Here is an 18,257-nt window from a genome sequence, read left to right as displayed (position 1 = left end):
TTTGTCAAGTTCGACTAAGTTAGTAAAACAATCACAAAGATTGTTATTAGCTTTCATGATCCCATAGTGCTACATGTGCCTGTAAACATCCTTCACTGCTCTTCGGTAGGATTTGGGTTAACCCTTGCATGCACGCTCAGTTGCTAAGTTGTGCCCAACTCGTGACCCACCCTATGGACTGTAGCCCACCAGGCTTCTCCGTCCATGGGATCCTCCAGGCAAGAACACTGGAGAGGGGCCTTTTCCTCCTCCAGGGGATCTTCCCGACCCGGGGGTTGAAACCCCATCTCCTGCATCTCCCGAGTCTCCTACCTTGGCAGGCAGATTCTTTATCACCGAGCCACCAGGGAAGCCCCAGGTAAATTCTTAGTGGTTATTACATGAAGTAGGCTTTGGTAGGGCGGACTGACTCCTTCGTAATATTTGTGACACTCTCCCCACTCTGCCCTATTAAATAAGGTTGATGGCACTTTATGGAGTTTCTGAAGTTAGCCTATAATTCAGGGGAGGAAAAACACCCTCATGTAACAAATGACTACACTAAGCGCCAAAGAGGTGAAGGAAACTGGCCTTAAATCACACAGCCATTAATATATAGGGGCACAGGCAGGGCTGGATCCTGTCTACTGCCCTGCATTTACACTCCATGCTCCTCCTGGAAGGTGTTCCCGTGTGAATTACCAGGTAAAACACAGGGTTTCGAGTCAGAGAATCTATGTTCTTAGTCCAGTTTTAACACTTATGCTGTATGATCTTGAGCAAGACCGTTTACCTGCATGAAAATCAGCACTCTTCTTTTTAAATGATTTTAATGATAATACCTATTTTATTGTTTTTTAAAAAGTTATGACAAATACTACATAGAATAAAGGGCTTCCCGGGTGGAGCTAGTGGTAAAGAACCTGCCTGCCAATGCACGAGACATAAGAGATGTGGGTTCAATCACTGTATAGGGAAGATCCTCTGGAGAAGGGCATGGCAACCACTCCAGTATTCTTGCCTGGAGAATCCCAGGGATGGAGGAGCCTGGTGGGCTGCCGTCTATGGGGTTGCACAGAGTCGGACACGGCTGAAGCGACTTAGCAGCAGCAGCAGCAGCTCTCTCTATAATTTGACTAAAATATAAGAATTTAAAAATTTGTTTATATTTACATCTTTAGCATCTCACTATTCTAATATTCAGTGTCATGTTACTTGAAATTTTCGTAATTTAATTTAGAATTAGCACTCCTGGGTAAAAGATAATATTCCTAAGTAATGCTACTGCTGATAATAAAAATAATAATAAAATATTGTATATTCTACACAGTATTGACGAAAGGGTTCAGTAACGTAAAGAAATTTTCAAAAAATGTATAAACACACACCGCAGCAGGGCATGGTACATTCACGGTCAACCGTCTTTATGTTGATGATGCTTCTGTGTAAAGCAACTTGCTGGAGCAGATTACAAGTGAATTTATCCATCACAAACCAAAATCTAGTCACTTATAGCTGCATCTTAAAAATAACAGTTTTTAAAATAAAAGTTTCGGGGCTTCCTTGGTGGCGCCGCGGTTTTCCACTTCAGGGGGCGTGACTTCCATCCCTGTGGTGGAAAGAAGATCCGGCATGCCTCACCTTGCAGCCAAAAAAATTATTAAAAATTTATTTTAAAAAATAAAATAAAAGTTTGGCATTGCTTATCTTCTGCATTATACATTCAGAGTTAACTCCGAATGATTACTGGCAATAATCGAATCCAGGATTAGTGAATTAAGATCTATCACCACTGATGTTTGTTAAGAATATGCTTAAAGTTCTGAAGGGAATCCTTTTTTTTTTTTTTCAGGGGAAAGCCCGCACGCAGTCCCTCACTACCACAAATTACGCAGTCGAGTTTCCCCCATTTGGGGAAATCGCTGAGGTCAACACACCAGCAGTGCAATGGGGAGTTTCGCCCTGGGAGAACCACCTTCGTGATCGTGATATCTCCTCTGCCAGGTAAGTATGAAGGGAATTCTTAAAAAGGAGCACTAAATGTTTCAGAAACTTCGGAATTGTTTTTTAAAAAAGTTCATTTTCAGTTGGCATATTTTGAGGACTCATGTGTTGGCCAATGTCTTCCTGAAGCAAAAGGCTCAATCCAGGTACACAAATGTTACCACATTCATTAAACGTTGGACCTATAGTTTTAGAAAATGTGACTACAAGTAGATTTAAAGGGCATATGCCTCTTCTCTTTCGGTTCTAAAGTGAAGCTGGCCTGAGGATAGAGGCACCGCTCAGCTTATACAATAAGGAAATCGCCCGGGAGTGGCCGAGGCATGCGGGTCAGCAGGATCCTCCGCCTCTGTACGTCCAAGCGCAGTCAGTGAGGAAAACACAGAACACTTACTCCAGGCACTTCTCTTACCAACTTCCCCTTGATTTTGTGCCAGCGCTGCTGCCACCATGCTTTGTTGGGGTAAGCCCTGAATAGAGATTCTTTCCTGCCCGTGAAAGAAGTCGGCTACAGGAGAACAAGACAACAGGACAGAAGGACTGGAGAAGAGGAAGCGGGAATACAAAAGGCCTTTGTCGTTCACTCACCGGATAACATCCATGGACAGAGAAGTTAGTCGTGGAGCAAGCTTGTTGCAGCTACATCCAGCCTAGAAGCCTGCATTATTTAATAACTTTATCAAGGGATTATTACACACTAGCTTGAACATGAACACATAAAAATTGGAACATATTCTATACCAGCCACGTTTTCTAAGGTCCCAATAATCTAACCTGGAGGCTGTCTGCAAGTGAGAAGCTGAGCGATACATTCCTTTAGCCAATAAATTTATCACTGGTGTCTTTAAAAAAGAAGTTGTATTTTCTTTGCTGATGTGATTCAGATGCAGTGAAATGTGTTCTTGGAAAAATGTCTATTTAGTTCCTCTGCCCATCTTTTAATCAAATGTCGGCTGTTCCTGTTAGTGCACAGGATGAATTCCCTATGGAGTTCTCTGAACCCTCTCAAGGGCCCCCATGCCAATTCACGTCTTGATTTTTCCCAACTCTGTGTTCTAACTTTCACTAACATGAATGGTGACTTTAACTGATAGAGTAACTCAGCGACCCTAAATTTCAAATTTTGAGTTTAGTTTTCAGCTGCTTCAGCCTTAGGGTTAAAATATAGAAGGTGTGTTTCTTTTTTTTTTTTTTGGCTTTGTGTATTTTCATATTTATTTATTCTGTGTTTTCTTAAGTTTAAAAAAAAATTAAAAATGAGCAACCATGACTTGAAGGATCTAAGTACATAAGAAAGATAAATTGAATGAAAAGGATTAGAAAGATTGAAAAGGATTGAAGATAATCTTATTAAAGAATCTTTTTTTAGAGATATAGATCTCTAAAAAAATAGAGAATCTTTTAATTAGAGAATTAAGAAGATAATCTTAATTAGAGAATGGTGTGATAATTTTAACAGAGAATCAACAGATATGATGTTAGAAATAGTAAGAGATTTTATTTTATTTTTTATATTTATTTATTTATTGGCTGCAATGGGTCTCAGTTGAGGCATGCAGGATCTTTTAGTAAGAGATTTTAATGAGGTAGACAAGTATAAGATTTTTATACAAAGTCAACTGTATTTCTTTATACAAGAAAAGAGAGTCTGGATATAGACTCAAATATATAGACCATGTTGTATATTATAAAAGTGAAACCTCAAATCATGAGGGAGAGATTTTTCAACAAAGGTGTTAAGAAAGAGACAAATACCATTTGATATCATTTATATGTGGCAAATAGATGGGGAAACAATGGAAACAGTGACAGACTTTATTTTCTTGGGCTCCAAAATCACTGCAGTTGTTAACTGCAGCATGAAATTAAAAGACACTTGCTCCTTGAAAGAAAAGCTATGACAAACCTAGACAGCATATTAAAAAGCAGAGACATTACTTTGCCAACAAAGGTCCATCTAGTCAAAGCTATGGTTTTGCAGTAGTCATGTATTGATGTGAGAGTTGGACCATAAAGAAAACTGAGCACCAAAGAATTGATGCTTTTGAGCTGTGGTGTTGGAGAAGACTCTTGAGAGTCCCCGGAGAAGGCAATGGCACCCCACTCCAGTACTCTTGCCTGGGAAATCCCATGGATGGAGGAGCCTGGTAGGCTGCAGTCCATGGGGTTGCTAAGAGTCGGACACGACTGAGCGACTTCACTTTCACTTTTCCCTTTCATGCACTGGAGAAGGAAATGGCAACCCACTCCAGTATTCTTGCCTGGAGAATCCCAGGGACGGCAGAGCCTGGTGGGCTGCCGTCTATGGGGTCGCACAGAGTCGGACACGACTGAAGCGACTTAGCAGCAGCAGCAGCAGCTTGAGAGTCCCTTGGACTGCAAGGAGATCCAACCAGTCAATCCTAAAGGAAATCAGTCCTAAATATTCACTGGAAGGACTGATGCTGAAGCTGAAACTCCAATACTTTGGCCACCTGATGCGAAGAACTGACTCATTGGAAAAGACCCTGATGCTGGGAAAGATTGAAGGCAGGAGGAGAAGGGGATGACAGAGGATGAATTTGTTGGATGGCATCACAGACTCAATGGACATGAGTTTGAGTAAGCTCCGGGAGTTGGTGATGGACAGGGAGGCCTGGCGTTCTGCAGTCCATGGGGTGGCAAGGGTCAGACACGACTGAGCCACTGAACTGAACTGAACTGATAATTGAATTAGGTCAGGGGAGGAGAGAGATATCAAAGTATAAGAGGAGGTCTGTAAGAACTTTCTGGTGGTCCAGTGGTAAAGCATCTGCCTTGCAATGCAAGGGACCCAGGTTTAACCCCTGGTTGGGGAACTAAGATCCCATATTTTGTGGGAGCAACTGAGCCTGTGTCATAACAAAGCATCCTGCAGCCAAGACCCAATGCAGCCAAATAAATTTAAAAAAAGGAGGTCTCGCTGGAGAAAAAAACAGGATCTAAGGTTCAGGCAAATTGGGGCGATACCAGGTGGTGAAAGTCACTAAATACTTGACGGTAAACCACCAGCCAAACTGTCTGCACATGAACAGTTAAGATTCGAATTAAAATTTTCATCCATCCCCTGAATAATAGAGCATAAGCTATTACTTTAACTTAAAAAAAAGGTTGCACTACTTTCTCAAAATTTAGACTTTGCATTAACGCTGAGGTCTCTTGCTTGCTCCCTCATCTCAGCTGAAATCATGAGTGTGAATTCAGATGCATCTGTGCAAACGCTTTGCAATGCTCCCCAAGTGCTGGAGTGTGCGTGTCTGGACCAGTGGAGTCGCAACAAGCAGACAGCCTGTCTGAGGAAAAATGAGTTTCATGGCTCCGCCTCAGTGAAAGCGCAGACGTTCGTTCTAATATTTTGACATGAAATTTTATACTTAAAAAACGGAATGCTATTTCTGAACACAGTCTTTCTGAATGCAGTATTGATTCTTTACACGCGTGTGTGATTACTGCCTGATGCTGCTCTTCAGTTTTGCCTCTGAAACAATCTCTCCCCTCATACACTTACCTCTAAATTCATCTCACATTGAATTTAGACCATTAACATAACATAGGCCATCCCTGTTTAATTTGCCGATCCAAGTCATTTATTCCTAATCTTGAAACATGCTTCATTTAAGAAAAGCATTCAAGGGAATAAATGCACGGAAATGGAAGTTGCCCAAGAAGTTTCATACGTAGGCAGACACAAAAGACATCTGTGTAGGAATCCAGGAATCAGATCACTGTACTTGTCATCACGTTGTTTTCCCCTCCACCGCCCGCCGCTCCCCCCCCCAGGATGGTAAAGAAGTGAGTGTAACCATGGAAATGTTTCATCCTAAAACACAAAACTGAAACAAAACCTCCAAGCCGAGGAACATCAAGGAAACCAAAAACCCTAGCCCTCCAACAGACTTCAACATTAGCATGACAGAGAGCAGCTAAGACACCGCTTTCTACGACAGAAAGGAAAGCCCTGCAAAGACAGGGCCCTGCGCTTTTAGCCCAGGCGAGGTGCCTTTTATTCTGTAAAATAAAACACTTGTCAGCAACTACAGAAATAAAGTGCGTGTCTAAAATTTTCCTAAGAAGAACTATTATTCAGGAGCTAGATTTAGCCACTTTCTACAGATGATTGGGGACTTGCGTGACGACTGCATGGGCTCGCTCAGCCGTGTCCAACTCTTTGGAATCCCGAGGACTGTAGCCCACCACGTTCCTCTGTCCGACTCTAGGGGATCTTCCTGACCCTACTCTAGGGGATCAAACCCGCATCTCCTGCATCTCCTGCATTGCCTGCAGATTCTTGACTGCTGAGCCGCTGGGGAAGCATGCAAAGTAGAAGGGACAATTGTATACAGTCTTGAGTCATGAGGAGGAAATAAAATAGGGCCACATGGGGAAGGTGACTGGTGAGTTAGGGGTGAGAGGCTACTTGAGACAGAGACATTGAAGATGTGACCTTTCAGCCAAGACTTGAAAGCCAGGACAAGCGAACACTCGAGATGAAAGCAGGAGAAGTATTGGCAGAGGAACAACACCTAGAAGGATTTTAAGACTAGAAGAAGCTTAGAGATTGAAATAGGAAAAGAGGGTGTGTCTGGAGCTTAAAGAGCTCAAGAGAAAATTTAGGGAGGACCAAACATATAAGGGCTTCTGAACCACAATAAGTAATTTGGATTTTATTTGATATACAAGGAGAAAACGCTGAGGGATCTTTGCTCTGATTAATGTTTTAAACATCGCTCTGCTGATTTAGGAGTAAAGAAATACAAGCAGAGAGACATTCTGGTGGCTTAGACGGGGATGGTAGAAATGGAGATGAAGACAAGGCAAAATCGTGCAGCACACTTTACTGCAAAGTCAACAGGCAGGCACTTGCCTTTCCCTCAACTAAACTAATTAGAACCGCACTGCAGGAGCAGGAGTGGGCTGACCTCAGACCCTGACGGCAACAGATGTCATCATCTGAGAATTAAACAAAACCTCTCCTCCTGGGGCCAAAAAGAGACGACTTGGAAATAAAAACTCACAGCCAGGACCTCCCTGGCTGTCCAGTGATTAAGCCTTTCTGCTTCCACTGCAGGGGTTGCTGGTTTGATCCCTGGCTGGGGAACCAAGATCCCACATGCAATGTAGTCAAACAACAAAACTCACAGCCACTTCATAACACAAACACAACAACCAAAGACACAGGCTGAAGATTCGGATAAACAAAAATTTGCAAGTTTCTTTCTTTTTTAAATACAAGCCTGATAACAAAGCTGTCTATTTAAAATAGATAGAACTAAGCTAAGTCGCTTCAGTCGTGTTCGACTCTGTGCGACCCCATAGACGGAAGCCCATCAGGCTCCCCCACCCCTGGGATTCCGCAGGCAAGAACACTGGAGTGGGTTGCCATTTCCTTCTCCAAAATAGATAAAAGCTGGTAAGTAATATGAGGACAAGTGCGGATATTATATTATAAAAAAATTAACCAAATAATATGAAATATGATATTCTAGTCAAGACTAGAAAAATGTAAAAGATATCTGAAAACATATTTATGGGTGTGTTAGGAATGGACAAATGAGGAAAGAATAAGTGAGAACAGTATTGAAAGATGCTGAAGTGTAATATACTGTTACAGTAAAAAAAAATCATACTCAAAAGAGAAATGCATTGAATGTTTGAATTTAAAGTTACATAAAAACAGTGACTTCCACCCAAATGTCATGGTTTCTGCTCTATCAAGAAAGAAATAAAGTCAGGTACACTCTGTGTTTAAATTGGATTTTTATATGCCCAAACCACCGTTCCAATCAGTTATGTATTATTACATTAATTGCGGTGATAATTTGAGAGGCCAATTACCCATGAAAACCTATGGATTTCTGATACAAATGAACTTACTTACCTACAAAACAGAAAAAGACTCACAGACTTAGAGACCGAACTTACAGTTACCTGGAGGGAAGGATGAGGGGAAGGGTTAGGGAGCTGGGGATGGACGTGTGCACCCTGCAGTATTTACAATGGTAACCAACAAGGACCTGCTGTAGGGCACAGGAACTCTGTTCAGCGTGGCGGCCTGGACGGGAGGGGAGTTTGGGGGCAACGGATCCATGTATGTGTATGGTTGAGTCCCTTAGCTATCCGCCTGAAACTATCACAACACTGTTAATTGGCTATACCCCAATACAAAATAAAAAGTTTTTTTAAAGGAAACCTATCGATTTCTCAAGATATTGTAACATCTCAATGAAATCTGTCAAGAAGACTTTAAAATACATATTTAAGAGAAAAACACTTTCTTAAAAACAGATTAAATATTACCAACAAAATGCTACATCATGTTACATTTCAGAACGATAGCCAGGACCACTGGGGTGGGCGCGGACATTTGGAAATCAGACTGGCCAAGTGCCGGAACAGGACCTGGGAGTCCCCCGACGGGCCAGCCTTTCGCTCTCCGGCTGCTGGCGAGGCTCCGGGGGCACTGACGCCTCAGGCAGCACCCTCACCCAGCAGTGAGGAGGTCTGATTGTAGTTTAACAGCCAGTGTGGCTGTCCCCTCGGGGTGGGAGGGACGAGGAGAGCATCATTCCCGGGCAGTCTACACCACACGACCTCTGCAGCCACAACACGCGTAGACATAGCCTATCGAGAGCTGTGCCATCATACATCATTGCATGAATAAGGTGGTCACACACAGCAGGCATGTTCTGACCCTTCATGAGAGTGGGCCCGTGTGTGGGGGGTGGGCAGACAGCACCAAGAAGATACACAGCCTCTAGTAGGATGGTGGGTGATTTTGTTCTTAATGTTTATACTTTGTAAATGCCCTACAATAAACATACATACAAGTTAAAATATTAGGCTTTGGATACAGAATTATACTGCTTTGAAAACCATAATGATTGTTAAGGAAAAATGGAAAGGGGAGTATGTGTAAGTGAAGAAGCTCTGATCCAGTCAGAGGAAAGCTTCGATCCACAATTGTTCTCCCAATTTCTTCCTTTTTCTATGACTGAGAATGACACTGTCTTATACATAAAACAGATGAACAACAAGGATCTATTGAATAGTATACAGAATGATATCCAACATCTTGTAATAACCTACAATGGAAAAGAATCTGAGAAAGAATATATGCAGATGAATCACTTTGCTGTACGCCTGAAACGAGAGAGTAGCCCCTGCTCACCACGACTAAAGAAAGCCCAGGAGCAGCAGCAAAGACCCAGCACGGCCAAAAGTTAATTTAAAAAATCTATATATATATATATATGTAGCTACCTCTGTAACGGGCTATAGTTTCTTTTTCAGACCCTTAGCAGGATTTTCCCCAGGTGAGTAGTGCTATCAGGCGATAAGATTAGTCTTTTCTACTCTACCCTTTCACTGTTCTCAGCCTTTCCTGGACATAAAAATTCCCTTGTGCTTATTGGAACCATGTGAAGGAGGCATTGCTATTCTACTCACGCTCCAGCTTTTTTTTTTTCTTACTAAATGGGGAAACAGCCTCAGAAAGTTGAAGTACTCTTTCCAGGTTACACAGCTGGTGAGCCATGCTTCCAGCACTCAAACCCCCACAGCTGACCCACAGCCAGCTTGCAGTTACAAGGCTCTCCCCGAAACTGCAGTCGGGTGTGATACACTCTGCAGGACAAAAACCGCGTCAGACCACGCAGAAGACAACGTGGAAACCACGTGAAGCCGTAACCACACCCTCCGTTTTCCTTCCTCTTTGAAGATGCCTGGTGTTTGCTTGCAACAGGAGCTGCTCTAGTGTAAGACTGCATAAGAACAAAACCAGGATGGTCTTTTGCTGCCCTCTCGTGGAAGATGTCCATAGACACACACACACAGAAAATCCCCCGCCAATAAAGGCAGTGTCACTTCCTCGTAACTGAATTCTTTCAGATGTACTCATTGGAAAAGACCCTGATGCTGGGAAAGATTGAGGGCAGCAGGAGAAGGGGACAGAGGATGGGATGGTTGGATGGCATCACTGACTCGATGGGCATGAATTGGAGCAAGTTCAGTTCAGTTCTCAGTCACTCAGTCATGTCCGACTCTTTGCGACCCCACGGACTGCAGCACGCCAGGCCTCCCTGTCCATCACCAACTCCCGGAGTTACCCAAACCCATGTCCATCGAGTCAGTGATGGGATGGTTGGATGGCATCACCGACTCGATGAACATGAATTGGAGCAAACTCCAGGATAACAGTGAAGGACAGGGCAACCTGCTGTGCTGCGGTCCGTGGGGTCGCAAAGAGCCGGACACGACTGAGCGACTGAACAGCCACCACCTCGATTTAAGTGATAGATGAGTTTCTAAAACAACGCAGCTGGTGCATGAGAGGGACTCGATGAATATTCGTAGAATTGAACTGAAAGTTTTATTGACTGAATCTCTGATACGTACCAGGAGTTTGCTTTTTTAAGAATCTTATGATAAATTATTTAGTTAAATGACTAAACACCTTTCAATTTAATCTTTATGGTATACAGATTGGCATATATCGTGTTTATTTAACATTGTAAAATTGCATCATGTAGCCAATTTATTTACAATAAAGTCATAAAATTCACAAAATAAATAAAAATCATAATGTAAATTTTCACTTTAATCACTTGTTAAGCACCTTTGCTTCCTTTCCTAAAATAGTTGATGTACATTACCATTTTAGTTTCAGTTGTGAATCACAGTGATTCAATATTTTTGTAGATTATGTCACCAGTTAAAGTTATCATAAAACTATGGTTATATTCCCTTTTCTGCATATTTAGATGCTCTCTCATCTTCAAAATGAGCATGAAGACCAACCAGAAATACTCATTTTAATTCTATGAATTATAATTAGTACAGATACAGTATAAATCTGTACATATATTTACAGATTAATACATATTGATTGTATCAAAACTAAGTCCTGTATGGATGAGAAAAGCAAAGGAACAAACGTACAGGTTATAAACAGGAGCAACACCGGAAGACAGTCTCCAGCTGAAATGCACCTTGCGGGCTCCTGCCGCCGCGTGTGTGTCTCAGGAAGCCTTTTTCCGGCAAGTGGTTGACCCTCGCTCAGTGGTCTTCGTCTTTTACTAACTTCCAATCTGTACACACCGTACAGATTGCAAAGTACTTTTCACATAAATTGTGTAATTAGGGCAACCATTCGTATTATCCAAATAAGACAAATAAGGCAGAATGGTTCAGATTGTCTATAGATGGTTCTTGTTGCAGAACTGTAACCTGACATCTGTAACTTTTGTCCCTGGAAAGATGAATTGAACTCATGTGTACTTAAAAATTGGAAATTGTCTCACTGGCCCCTCTCCAGCGGATACCATTTCAGGGTTTACAAGCCATTCTTATACATTGGGAATTGAATCCAAAACATGATGCTGTTGCTGGGAGAGATTGAGGGCAAGAGGAGAAGGGGGTGACAGAGGATGAGATGGTTGGATGGCATCATTGACTCAACGGACATGAGTTTGAGCGAACTCCAGGAGACAGTGAAGGACAGGAAAGCCTGGCGTGCTACAGTCCATGGGGTCACAAAGAGTTGGACAGGACTGGGCAACTAAACAACAACAATCTAAAACAATTCAAATTCTGCCCAAAACTCTACCTAGGACTTCAAACTTGAAGCCGTTTCCACCACTCAGAGGAAGCAGATGCGTTCCTTCTAGTAGGGCACACCAAAGCTGCCCTCGAGAGAGGCGAGAACTTGCCTCCCGTGAAGTGAGCAGGAGGAGTCCAGTAGCCATGATCTCTTTCAAGAAGGAGAGAAACGCAGGGCTACTTCCCGTGTAGGAACAGGGGAGAAATCAGCCTGTTCTCTAGCGGATGTCCCTGCCTCTCACATTCTCTGCTGATAAGCCTCTGTACAGTAAGAAGTCGGTTACCAGTTTAATAAACACCCAGAGTAGACAGGATCCAGCATTATTTATTCCAAATAGTCTGTGAAAATGGCAAGAGGCTCTCAGAAGGCAGAAAACAAGAGGAGGAGGCAACGACAGAGACCGACCACACGCCTCCCCAGATACGAAAATGACAGGAGGCCTGGAGTATGAGTTTTATTCCTTCTTCCACCTTGAAGGCATTTGTAATACACAGTTGTGGCAGGGGAGTCGCTCAGTCATGTCTGACTCCTGTGACCGCATGGACTGCAGCTCGCCAGGCTCCTCTGTCCAGGGGATTTCCCAGGCACATACAGCAGTGGGTTCCCATTTCCTTTTCCAGGAGATCTTCCTGACTGAGGGCTCAAACCCCAGTCTCCTGAGCCTCCCGCTCTGCTGGTGGATTCTTAACCCCTGAGCCATCGGGGAAGCCTGTAATACACAGCCATTTGCTACTTTGGATTCACTGCTATTTGGTTATAATTTTTAAATGATGCCTATTTCCTCCAGTATTAATTTTTAAAAGCAAACCTCTATATGATTAAGTTTTATAATAATTTTCAACGAGAAAGCATTACAGAATACATTAAGGCAAAATAATTTGACCAAAAAAAGGAAGGAAAGCAACTGTTAATAGACGAGGTTAGACAAAGAGGAGCAGTAGGTCAGGCAGTCGTGGAGCAGGTCACACACTCCTGCTGAGAAGCTCCTCTGGTTCACGGTCCCTCCGCCCGCTCAGCCACACTCAGAACCAGCCTTGGCCCTGGACGCTTCCTCACTGAGCCAAAGAGCCCACACAGCCTGGCCCTTTACTGCCTCGTGTGGGGATGGATGCCCCCGTTTCAGGCTCCTTTGCTCTGCTCCGGCGGGTGTCTCGAAGGCCCCGACAGGCTCCCAGCTTTCAGCATCCACACTGCTCAGGGGAGGGGCGTGTCCTTCCGCCGCAGCTCGCGCGGGCTGTGCGCGGGCCATTTGCCCTGTGTCTGCCAGGTGGGACCTGCTGGCGGTGGGGGACCAGCACGCCCTAGGTGTTAGAGCTGGTCTCCCTCCGTCTCCTCTCTATGCTTTTCCATCCAGCGCTAGACCATGTCGTGCTGAGCCCTGCTGCCCTGCACCAGCAAGAGCCCTCCCCTGGCATTGAGAGCCCGGGCACGGTACAGTCCCTCAGCATTCCGTCTACTTGACTAGGTTCTCCAATGACCATCTCGGTTCCCCGAGTGTGGTCCACGAATAATTAGGGGCTCCCAGAAGCCTCTCATGGGGCCTACAATGTCAAAACTACTTTATAACAGCTCTGAGATGCTGCCTGCCATTTTGGCTCCATTGTCATCGTGCTGATGGTGCAAAATCAGAGGTTGTAAAAGTGCTGCCACCTCAGTACCCATCAAGGCAGTAGCACCACGCTCCCATTGGAGGGGCCCAGGTTCGATCCCTGGTCAGGGAACTAGATCCCACTTGCCGCAACCAAGAGTTTGCACGCTGCAGCTGAAGATTCTGCTTGCCACAGCTAAGACCCGGCACAGGCAAACAAATTATGGGCATATTTTCAAACAAATATTAAAAGGAGACAATATAACACATATGCTAGAAAATTATTTTCTATTCCCACACACTTTGATTATACTGAATTATATCAAACTGCCCAAAATTATGCAAGTTACAAAAGGCTAACGGAAACCAGCTGTACCAGGAAACACAGGTGCTGTGACTTGTTCACATCCAAAGTACAATTTGCTGAATTTCATTTAAAATGACTGAATAAGAACAGCAGGAACACAAAAGAAATGCTCTAAACTTTCCAGTAAAATTGTCAGTATCATAAAGAGAAGTCAGTTGTCATAATGAGAACTCCCTTGAGATTTCTTACGTGTTCAGCATCAAGGAAAGCCACTTTGGACAAGTTTTTAAAACACCACGATGACCGACTCCTTTCCTAGATGAGTGATTCCCATGTTTCCCCCAACCATTTGGTGTCAAGAAAACTTTTTCTCTATCAAGCACTGACGGTTAATTTTACTAGCATGTGGAAAATGGTGTCTTCTTGTTAAATTCTACTTAGGTCTCAGTTACAATAGAAACTCATAATTCCAAAAGGTCTCTGTTGACATATATAACATAATGTAATACAACTGCGGTCTAAGGTAGGCTACACAAGGACTTCCCTGGTGGTCCAGTGGTTAAGAATCCACTGTGCTATGCAGGGGCCGTGGGTTCCATCCCTGGCTGGGGAATGATCCCACGTGCAGTGGAGGCAGGTAAGTCCCCTACCGGAAACTGCTGAGCCTGCATGATGCAACTAGAGAGTCTGTGAGCTGCAAGGAAAGATCCGGCCTGGCCCAACTCAGACCCAACGCAGCCAAGTAAATAAATATTGAAAAAAAAAAAGGCTACATAGAAGGCTTCTTTCGTCACATTTTAAGAGGTGAACTCGATTGCCATTTCTTCCTCCTTTACTGACTTTGATCAGTTCTCATTTGAAACTACTTTGGACACTGAATTCTCCCACGGTTCTGAGGTTGTACAAGAGAAATTCAGCACAGAACAACAGTTAGGGGGTGCTCTGGTGGGTCTCTGTCTCTCCTGCCTGCTTTTAGCGCAGAGGACATGAGCCACAGGAAAGAACGGCCGCTCCGCGGAACCGTGCAACGTTAGTGTGCTGTCTCTCGGCCGCGAGGACCGTTGCTGTGACCCCTGGGGCTAGGATCTGACACAGAACTGGGGTCTGGGGGCAATCAGTACACCGTTGACACAACAGTACACTGTTGCATTGCTTTCAGATTTCCTTTGTTTCCTGACTGATCCACATTCTAAAACTTGAAGTTTCCATCTGAGTGGGTTTTCATTTCTGGTTCAAAACCATAATACCACCTTGTCATTCAGCAGGAAATTAAAATGCGGTTCCTGAGGCTGTTCTTTCTGCTGCTGGTGATTTGGTAAAGATTGTACCCACTTATCTCTAAGGAAAGGATTTCTCCCAAGCGTGCAATTTGAGTTTCAAAGTCTTCCCCTAGGAAAGAAGGATTGAAGTGGTGCTTTCCTCTGGTAAATGTCAGGATCACAGGAAATGTACTAGAATTTACATTCGAATTCATGAGTTTAACAATGCATACCTACAAACAGAAAAAAAGAAAACTGCATAAAAAGGCATTTTTAAAAGCTGGTGTTAAATTTATTTTTTCCAATTTAATTGAGATGACTGACATACAACTGGGTGTTAAATTTTCACTGCAAGGCACACAACTTTACAAACAATATGTTATAAATGTGGAGGGAAAACGTTGCTGAAATGACATCTAGTTATCTGTGATTTCACCCAGTTTACAAAAACACTCCCCTCATATACTCACAACATAGAGGTCTACCTCATAAAACTGATAGCTGAGCTTTTTAAAAAAACAGACTTTAGGGATCTCCCTGGTGGCGCAGTGGACAGGAATCCGCCTGCCAATGCAGGAGACAGGGGTTCAGTCCCCGGTCTGGGAAGATCCCACACCCCTCGGAGCAACCAAGCCGTTGCTTCGCCACCGAGGCCCCGCCCTCCACTGAGGCCCCGCCTCCATGGACTTCCAGTGGGTGGGGCCAGCCCTTCCTAGCGGCTCTGCCCCGGCAGCTTTCCGGTGCAAAGGTTTCCGAACGCAGGAAGGAAAAGCATCGCGGCTGCAACGATGGGCTTCGGGTTTTAAAATGAAAAGTCGGGCTTAAGTCTATTGCTTTGGAAACGTTTGCTGAATGATGAAAGTAATAAGCGGACGTTTGCTTTAACTCCGCCTTCAGAGAGCGCCGCTTCTTCCAAAACTACAAACAGGCTGCACAGTTTGGAGTGAGTCCTTGACAAATCCTGTCCTCTCCGAAAGTAGCACCGTGCGAGCGAATTTGGTGAGACATTTTTGAAGGAGATGTTTGCCAGCATCATTTTCTGAAGATTGACTTTCACTAGGCTCTCTTTTAAAACTTGAATGGTTTGTCCAAGTCTAAACTTGAGCCAGACATAATCAGGCTTCAAACCTGAATCTTAGTTCCTCTGTTCCCCACCTATCCTTCCCCACACTCAGGATGCTTAGTTTAATCTCCACGTTAATGATGATGCCGGAGAAGGCAATGGCACCCCACTCCAGTACTCTTGCCTGGAAAGTCCCATGGACAGAGGAGCCTGGTAGGCTACAGTCCATGGGGTCGCTAAGAGTCGGACACGACTGAGCGACTTCACTTTCACTTTTCACTTTCATGCACTGGAGAAGGAAATGGCAACCCACTCCAGTATTCTTGCCTGGAGAATCCCAGGGATGGCGGAGCCTGGTGGGCTGCCATCTATGGGGTCGCACAGAGTCGGACACGACTGAAGCGACTTAGCAGTAGCAGTAATGATGATGCAAAGAAATGGAGAGTGGGGCGGGGGCCAGGGAGACCACATTAAGGCTGAGGAAACAGACTGATGTGTAAGCGCTCCACTAATCAACAAGAAAGAGACTATAGTTTCTGGACCCAGAGGAAATAAGGAATTTCTGGTGCCAATCTAGTACTCTTTCCATTGCATGCATGCTAAGTCGTTTTACCCATGTCCACCTCTTTTGTGACCCTATGGACTGTAGCCCGTCAGGCTACTGTCTATGGGATTCTCCAGGCAAGAATACTGGAGTGGGTTGCCATGCCTTCCTCACTCTTTCCATTACTTATATTCAAAAAGCATTTGAAAACCAAAGCACTGTGTGGATGGGTGCACTATAGGGAGATGCTAAACAAACTACTTTTCTGTGGGAATCAGTACAATAAGAGCGCAGACTTGAGAAATTTCAGTTCAAACCATGGTTTGGCATCTCGGAACTGAGTCATCACAATCAAGTCACCTTACCTCTGAGTGCCAGTTTACTAAGCTTCTTTTGCCTTAAAGTGTATAATTCTACTTTATATCCAAGATGAGATCTCTTACAGGCTTGTACTCACTTCCAAGAAGAGGTCTGTAATAGGTTTGTGCTACATACACCATGTTTATTTTCACTTTAAAATTATTTATTTAAAAATAATGTACTAATGTTATTTTAATAATGTATCTGAGCTATTCTTAACACAGTGACACATGGCCTTGCCTTCGTGGGACAGAGAATATAATAAACTATAAATACAAGACTGCTGTATTGCTGTATACATAATACCTTTAAAAAAGATATACCTGGATGAGAATCTAGAGATAGGAACAATTAGCAGAATTCTGAAATTTCAATCTACACACTACTAGTACATCAATAAATATATGGGTGAAAATATAAACCATTCTTAACATATTTCTGAAAACTATTTCCTTTGAAAGAAACCTTCTAAGTTATTATACCTGAATTTGATAATTAAGGAGAAAGAAAGGAACCCTTCACGAAGAAAACAATTGACCATTCAAAGAAATGCAGCAATGGGTGTGGGGTGAGGGTGGGGGAACCCACAGAAGTCGTCAATAAACATCCAAGGATTTAGTATTCCGTATTAATAAAGTCCATGAGGGGAAAATGCTTAACATTTTAAGCATTTGGGATTCAGCCAACTAGAGACTTACAAGAATATTTGTAATTCTTCCCCTCTGACAATCAAGAGACATATAAGAAGCTCAGCTATTCTGAACTCAGATTTCTAAATCAAATGCAAACTCAGTTGATTACAAGAATAAAAGTGATCATCACCTTGCTTTCAGGCTCAGGTATGAAGAAAGATACTCTTCAGAGAGAGAAAGAGAATGTAAAAACCTACATGTTATTGAAAGCTCTCCAAGAGACAGTTCAGTTCAGTTCAGTCGCTCAGTCGTGTCCGACTCTTTGTGACCCCATGAACCACAGCACGCCAGGCCTCCCTGTCCATCACCAACTCCCGGAGTTTACTCAAACTCACGTCCATGAGTTGGTGATGCCATCCAACCATCTCATCCTCTGTCATCCTCTTCTCCTCCCGCCTTCAATCTTTCCCAGCATCGGGTCTTCTCAAATGAGTCAGCTAGAGACAGCAACTTTTAACCAAGAGACAGTAACTTTTCACACACGGTATTTCATTTCATCTTATTACTGTAGATTCCATTATTATAGAAAAAACAAAATCACAAAGTTATTAGGGTCAGAAATACTACTTAAAAATTCAATTTACAGGTCCAGAGAACCTGGACAGGAGTAACGGACTCCCGACCTGTGGACTCAGCAAAACCTGAAACAAAGTTCCAAAAGCTTCCAACGAACGTGCCGATACTAATAGTTCCCTATGTTCTAGGTACAGCCCTAGCTTTCAGTATTCTCAAAATGCCTGTCTACAAACTTTCTCTTAATGCCGCTTCACGTGGAGTTATCTAAGGAACAAGAAGGCATTTAAATAGCAAAATCATCTTGTTTGCCCAGCTTGAAAATTTTCACC

General features: G+C 43.4%; 1 long non-coding RNA gene and 1 other non-coding gene across 2 annotated transcripts in view; both read right to left on the bottom strand.

Moving 5' to 3' along the window:
* The window catches only part of LOC145518570 (uncharacterized), a 43,668-nt gene that overhangs the window by 24,770 nt on the left and 641 nt on the right, over window positions 1–18,257 (bottom strand). The gene's annotated exons all lie outside the window — the stretch shown is intronic.
* On the bottom strand, window positions 1,829–1,991 carry LOC145519204 (U1 spliceosomal RNA). The gene has a single exon (XR_014063629.1). It is a non-coding gene; the product is annotated as a U1 spliceosomal RNA (small nuclear RNA).

This window comes from Giraffa tippelskirchi, chromosome 8 (assembly GCF_054371585.1).
Source record: "Giraffa tippelskirchi isolate mGirTip1 chromosome 8, T2T-mGirTip1v1.2.pri, whole genome shotgun sequence".
NCBI lineage: Eukaryota > Metazoa > Chordata > Mammalia > Artiodactyla > Giraffidae > Giraffa > Giraffa tippelskirchi.
The sequence above is the reverse complement of the archived record's forward strand: the minus strand, read 5'-3'. Positions and strand labels throughout refer to the sequence as shown.